Consider the following 7,579-nt stretch of genomic DNA (forward strand, 5'->3'; position numbering starts at 1 on the left):
ACTTTAAATTGGAGATTTTACCCTACCACACCCGTCTGTCTCATTCTGAAAACTATTCAAAATAATTGCTATTTTTCATTCTCATTCAAATATAAATAATAGTAAATAATATATAATTTTCGACTGAACTGAACCCAAGTGCCCGGCCTGTGGCCGGGCACCCCTCGTATTCATGTTCTAACCTAACCTAACCTAAATCTAGTTTTGACACCTTTAGACTTTAGATTCAAGATTAAATGTGAATATATGCATTAATAAAAACTCATTACTATTTTAATACTAGTTATGCTGCTGTTGATGCACTGATGAAAGCCAGATAGCTAGATCAGTGTTTAGTTCGTCGTAGTTGCCGGTGGGCTGAGGTCTAAAGGAATCCAAACTAGTTTTAAAAGGTTTGGATAGGTTAGGTTAGGTTACAACATGAATAAGACGGGTGCCCGGCCGCAGGCCGGTCACTTAGGTTCAGTTCCGTTTAAAAAAAAAAAAAACAAAAAACAAAACGTACCAATACAAAGTACTCTTATTCATATTAGAAGATATTGTAAAATAACAATTAATTTAATTTTTTTTTTTTTTTTTTTTTTCACTTACACATTAGGCCCGTCGCGCCGCGCCACTACTATATGGGGCGAAAGTGCGAAGTCGACGGCGACGACAAAGTACCGAGTCTAAGGAGACTGATGGCGGCGCCACACAGTGGCGTTATGTCTCTATAAAAGTGGTGGTCTTTTATTATGTTATTTATTAATGGTATTATTTTAATATCATATCAATATTGTACCCCGCACAGGGGGGAGGTACGGGTAGGTAGTGACGAAAAATAACGATACGGGACTCTTACGAGGTCTCGCAATCGGAATGAGTACACTTTAAATATTTTAACGAGGTAAAATTTAAGGGCATTGAGGGTCTGGTGCCAGTGGTGGTTGATTAGATCCACACACTATACTTTTTATAATTATGTGGCGTTATGTCTCTATAAAAGTGGTGGTCTTTTATTATGTTATTTATTAATGGTATTTTTTTAATATCATATCAATATTGTACCCCGCACGGGGGGAGGTAGGGGGGTAGGTAGTGACGAAAAATAACGATACGGGACTCTTACGAGGTCTCGTAATCGGAATGAGTTTCTGCGACTACCATTGTTTGTCGCGGGTAACGGGGAATCAGGGTTAGATTCCGGTGAGGGAGCCTGAGAAACTGCTACCACATCCAAGTAAGGCAGCAGGCGCGCAAATTACCCACTCCCTGCACGGGGGGGGGGGGAGGTACGGGTAGGTAGTGACGAAAAATAACGATACGGGACTCTTACGAGGTCTCGTCATCGAATAATCAATACACGAACTGCCCACACACTTGTAAATATAGACGCGCAAGATCGTTACACGAACCGCTTACCATTATAGTAAACTACTATGCAAACACACATAACATATACGCAATAAGGGAACTTTAAATTGGAGATTTTACCCTACCACACCCGTCTGTCTCATTCTGAAAACTATTCAAAATAATTGCTATTTTTCATTCTCATTCAAATATAAATAATAGTAAATAATATATAATTTTCGACTGAACTGAACCCAAGTGCCCGGCCTGTGGCCGGGCACCCCTCGTATTCATGTTCTAACCTAACCTAACCTAAATCTAGTTTTGACACCTTTAGACTTTAGATTCAAGATTTAATGTGAATATATGCATTAATAAAAACTCATTACTATTTTAATACTAGTTATGCTGCTGTTGATGCACTGATGAAAGCCAGATAGCTAGATCAGTGTTTAGTTCGTCGTAGTTGCCGGTGGGCTGAGGTCTAAAGGAATCCAAACTAGTTTTAAAAGGTTTGGATAGGTTAGGTTAGGTTAGAACATGAATAAGACGGGTGCCCGGCCGCAGGCCGGTCACTTAGGTTCAGTTCCGTTTAAAAAAAAAAAAAACAAAAAACAAAACGTACCAATACAAAGTACTCTTATTCATATTAGAAGATATTGTAAAATAACAATTAATTTAATTTTTTTTTTTTTTTTTTTCACTTACACATTAGGCCCGTCGCGCCGCGCCACTACTATATGGGGCGAAGGTGCGAAGTCGACGGCGACGACAAAGTACCGAGTCTAAGGAGACTGATGGCGGCGCCACACAGTGGCGTTATGTCTCTATAAAAGTGGTGGTCTTTTATTATGTTATTTATTAATGGTATTATTTTAATATCATATCAATATTGTACCCCGCACAGGGGGGAGGTACGGGTAGGTAGTGACGAAAAATAATGATACGGGACTCTTACGAGGTCTCGCAATCGGAATGAGTACACTTTAAATATTTTAACGAGGTAAAATTTAAGGGCATTGAGGGTCTGGTGCCAGTGGTGGTTGATTAGATCCACACACTATACTTTTTATAATTATGTGGCGTTATGTCTCTATAAAAGTGGTGGTCTTTTATTATGTTATTTATTAATGGAATTTTTTTAATATCATATCAATATTGTACCCCGCACGGGGGGAGGTAGGGGGGTAGGTAGTGACGAAAAATAACGATACGGGACTCTTACGAGGTCTCGTAATCGGAATGAGTTTCTGCGACTACCATTGTTTGTCGCGGGTAACGGGGAATCAGGGTTCGATTCCGGTGAGGGAGCCTGAGAAACTGCTACCACATCCAAGTAAGGCAGCAGGCGCGCAAATTACCCACTCCCTGCACGGGGGGGGGGGGGGGAGGTACGGGTAGGTAGTGACGAAAAATAACGATACGGGACTCTTACGAGGTCTCGTCATCGAATAATCAATACACGAACTGCCCACACACTTGTAAATATAGACGCGCAAGATCGTTACACGAACCGCTTACCATTATAGTAAACTACTATGCAAACACACATAACATATACGCAATAAGGGAACTTTAAATTGGAGATTTTACCCTACCACACCCGTCTGTCTCATTCTGAAAACTATTCAAAATAATTGCTATTTTTCATTCTCATTCAAATATAAATAATAGTAAATAATATATAATTTTCGACTGAACTGAACCCAAGTGCCCGGCCTGTGGCCGGGCACCCCTCGTATTCATGTTCTAACCTAACCTAACCTAAATCTAGTTTTGACACCTTTAGACTTTAGATTCAAGATTTAATGTGAATATATGCATTAATAAAAACTCATTACTATTTTAATACTAGTTATGCTGCTGTTGATGCACTGATGAAAGCCAGATAGCTAGATCAGTGTTTAGTTAGTCGTAGTTGCCGGTGGGCTGAGGTCTAAAGGAATCCAAACTAGTTTTAAAAGGTTTGGATAGGTTAGGTTAGGTTAGAACATGAATTCGCGGTCGTGTGCGAAAGCGTTCCCGTAACCCAGTCACCAGGCGAAGTGTTTGAACACCGTGGGGTTTAGTCGGTAAGAGTCCGACATAACCATCGCACCTCCCCGGGTGTGTTGGTATCCATGAGGATTCCCCACGTAAAAAAAAAAAAAATAAAAAAAAAAAAAAAAAAAAGGTTAGAACATGAATAAGACGGGTGCCCGGCCGCAGGCCGGTCACTTAGGTTCAGTTCCGTTTAAAAAAAAAAAAAACAAAAAACAAAACGTACCAATACAAAGTACTCTTATTCATATTAGAAGATATTGTAAAATAACAATTAATTTAATTTTTTTTTTTTTTTTTTTTTTCACTTACACATTAGGCCCGTCGCGCCGCGCCACTACTATATGGGGCGAAAGTGCGAAGTCGACGGCGACGACAAAGTACCGAGTCTAAGGAGACTGATGGCGGCGCCACACAGTGGCGTTATGTCTCTATAAAAGTGGTGGTCTTTTATTATGTTATTTATTAATGGTATTATTTTAATATCATATCAATATTGTACCCCGCACAGGGGGGAGGTACGGGTAGGTAGTGACGAAAAATAACGATACGGGACTCTTACGAGGTCTCGCAATCGGAATGAGTACACTTTAAATATTTTAACGAGGTAAAATTTAAGGGCATTGAGGGTCTGGTGCCAGTGGTGGTTGATTAGATCCACACACTATACTTTTTATAATTATGTGGCGTTATGTCTCTATAAAAGTGGTGGTCTTTTATTATGTTATTTATTAATGGTATTTTTTTAATATCATATCAATATTGTACCCCGCACGGGGGGAGGTAGGGGGGTAGGTAGTGACGAAAAATAACGATACGGGACTCTTACGAGGTCTCGTAATCGGAATGAGTTTCTGCGACTACCATTGTTTGTCGCGGGTAACGGGGAATCAGGGTTCGATTCCGGTGAGGGGGCCTGAGAAACTGCTACCACATCCAAGTAAGGCAGCAGGCGCGCAAATTACCCACTCCCTGCACGGGGGGGGGGGAGGTACGGGTAGGTAGTGACGAAAAATAACGATACGGGACTCTTACGAGGTCTCGTCATCGAATAATCAATACACGAACTGCCCACACACTTGTAAATATAGACGCGCAAGATCGTTACACGAACCGCTTACCATTATAGTAAACTACTATGCAAACACACATAACATATACGCAATAAGGGAACTTTAAATTGGAGATTTTACCCTACCACACCCGTCTGTCTCATTCTGAAAACTATTCAAAATAATTGCTATTTTTCATTCTCATTCAAATATAAATAATAGTAAATAATATATAATTTTCGACTGAACTGAACCCAAGTGCCCGGCCTGTGGCCGGGCACCCCTCGTATTCATGTTCTAACCTAACCTAACCTAAATCTAGTTTTGACACCTTTAGACTTTAGATTCAAGATTTAATGTGAATATATGCATTAATAAAAACTCATTACTATTTTAATACTAGTTATGCTGCTGTTGATGCACTGATGAAAGCCAGATAGCTAGATCAGTGTTTAGTTAGTCGTAGTTGCCGGTGGGCTGAGGTCTAAAGGAATCCAAACTAGTTTTAAAAGGTTTGGATAGGTTAGGTTAGGTTAGAACATGAATTCGCGGTCGTGTGCGAAAGCGTTCCCGTAACCCAGTCACCAGGCGAAGTGTTTGAACACCGTGGGGTTTAGTCGGTAAGAGTCCGACATAACCATCGCACCTCCCCGGGTGTGTTGGTATCCATGAGGATTCCCCACGTAAAAAAAAAAAAAATAAAAAAAAAAAAAAAAAAAAAGGTTAGAACATGAATAAGACGGGTGCCCGGCCGCAGGCCGGTCACTTAGGTTCAGTTCCGTTTAAAAAAAAAAAAAAACAAAAAACAAAACGTACCAATACAAAGTACTCTTATTCATATTAGAAGATATTGTAAAATAACAATTAATTTAATTTTTTTTTTTTTTTTTTTTTTCACTTACACATTAGGCCCGTCGCGCCGCGCCACTACTATATGGGGCGAAAGTGCGAAGTCGACGGCGACGACAAAGTACCGAGTCTAAGGAGACTGATGGCGGCGCCACACAGTGGCGTTATGTCTCTATAAAAGTGGTGGTCTTTTATTATGTTATTTATTAATGGTATTATTTTAATATCATATCAATATTGTACCCCGCACAGGGGGGAGGTACGGGTAGGTAGTGACGAAAAATAACGATACGGGACTCTTACGAGGTCTCGCAATCGGAATGAGTACACTTTAAATATTTTAACGCGGTAAAATTTAAGGGCATTGAGGGTCTGGTGCCAGTGGTGGTTGATTAGATCCACACACTATACTTTTTATAATTATGTGGCGTTATGTCTCTATAAAAGTGGTGGTCTTTTATTATGTTATTTATTAATGGTATTTTTTTAATATCATATCAATATTGTACCCCGCACGGGGGGAGGTAGGGGGGTAGGTAGTGACGAAAAATAACGATACGGGACTCTTACGAGGTCTCGTAATCGGAATGAGTTTCTGCGACTACCATTGTTTGTCGCGGGTAACGGGGAATCAGGGTTAGATTCCGGTGAGGGAGCCTGAGAAACTGCTACCACATCCAAGTAAGGCAGCAGGCGCGCAAATTACCCACTCCCTGCACGGGGGGGGAGGTACGGGTAGGTAGTGACGAAAAATAACGATACGGGACTCTTACGAGGTCTCGTCATCGAATAATCAATACACGAACTGCCCACACACTTGTAAATATAGACGCGCAAGATCGTTACACGAACCGCTTACCATTATAGTAAACTACTATGCAAACACACATAACATATACGCAATAAGGGAACTTTAAATTGGAGATTTTACCCTACCACACCCGTCTGTCTCATTCTGAAAACTATTCAAAATAATTGCTATTTTTCATTCTCATTCAAATATAAATAATAGTAAATAATATATAATTTTCGACTGAACTGAACCCAAGTGCCCGGCCTGTGGCCGGGCACCCCTCGTATTCATGTTCTAACCTAACCTAACCTAAATCTAGTTTTGACACCTTTAGACTTTAGATTCAAGATTTAATGTGAATATATGCATTAATAAAAACTCATTACTATTTTAATACTAGTTATGCTGCTGTTGATGCACTGATGAAAGCCAGATAGCTAGATCAGTGTTTAGTTCGTCGTAGTTGCCGGTGGGCTGAGGTCTAAAGGAATCCAAACTAGTTTTAAAAGGTTTGGATAGGTTAGGTTAGGTTAGAACATGAATAAGACGGGTGCCCGGCCGCAGGCCGGTCACTTAGGTTCAGTTCCGTTTAAAAAAAAAAAAAACAAAAAACAAAACGTACCAATACAAAGTACTCTTATTCATATTAGAAGATATTGTAAAATAACAATTAATTTAATTTTTTTTTTTTTTTTTTTCACTTACACATTAGGCCCGTCGCGCCGCGCCACTACTATATGGGGCGAAGGTGCGAAGTCGACGGCGACGACAAAGTACCGAGTCTAAGGAGACTGATGGCGGCGCCACACAGTGGCGTTATGTCTCTATAAAAGTGGTGGTCTTTTATTATGTTATTTATTAATGGTATTATTTTAATATCATATCAATATTGTACCCCGCACAGGGGGGAGGTACGGGTAGGTAGTGACGAAAAATAATGATACGGGACTCTTACGAGGTCTCGCAATCGGAATGAGTACACTTTAAATATTTTAACGAGGTAAAATTTAAGGGCATTGAGGGTCTGGTGCCAGTGGTGGTTGATTAGATCCACACACTATACTTTTTATAATTATGTGGCGTTATGTCTCTATAAAAGTGGTGGTCTTTTATTATGTTATTTATTAATGGTATTTTTTTAATATCATATCAATATTGTACCCCGCACGGGGGGAGGTAGGGGGGTAGGTAGTGACGAAAAATAACGATACGGGACTCTTACGAGGTCTCGTAATCGGAATGAGTTTCTGCGACTACCATTGTTTGTCGCGGGTAACGGGGAATCAGGGTTCGATTCCGGTGAGGGAGCCTGAGAAACTGCTACCACATCCAAGGAAGGCAGCAGGCGCGCAAATTACCCACTCCCTGCACGGGGGGGGGGGAGGTACGGGTAGGTAGTGACGAAAAATAACGATACGGGACTCTTACGAGGTCTCGTCATCGAATAATCAATACACGAACTGCCCACACACTTGTAAATATAGACGCGCAAGATCGTTACACGAACCGCTTA

Source organism: Pararge aegeria, chromosome 16 (assembly GCF_905163445.1).
Source record: "Pararge aegeria chromosome 16, ilParAegt1.1, whole genome shotgun sequence".
Lineage (NCBI taxonomy): Eukaryota > Metazoa > Arthropoda > Insecta > Lepidoptera > Nymphalidae > Pararge > Pararge aegeria.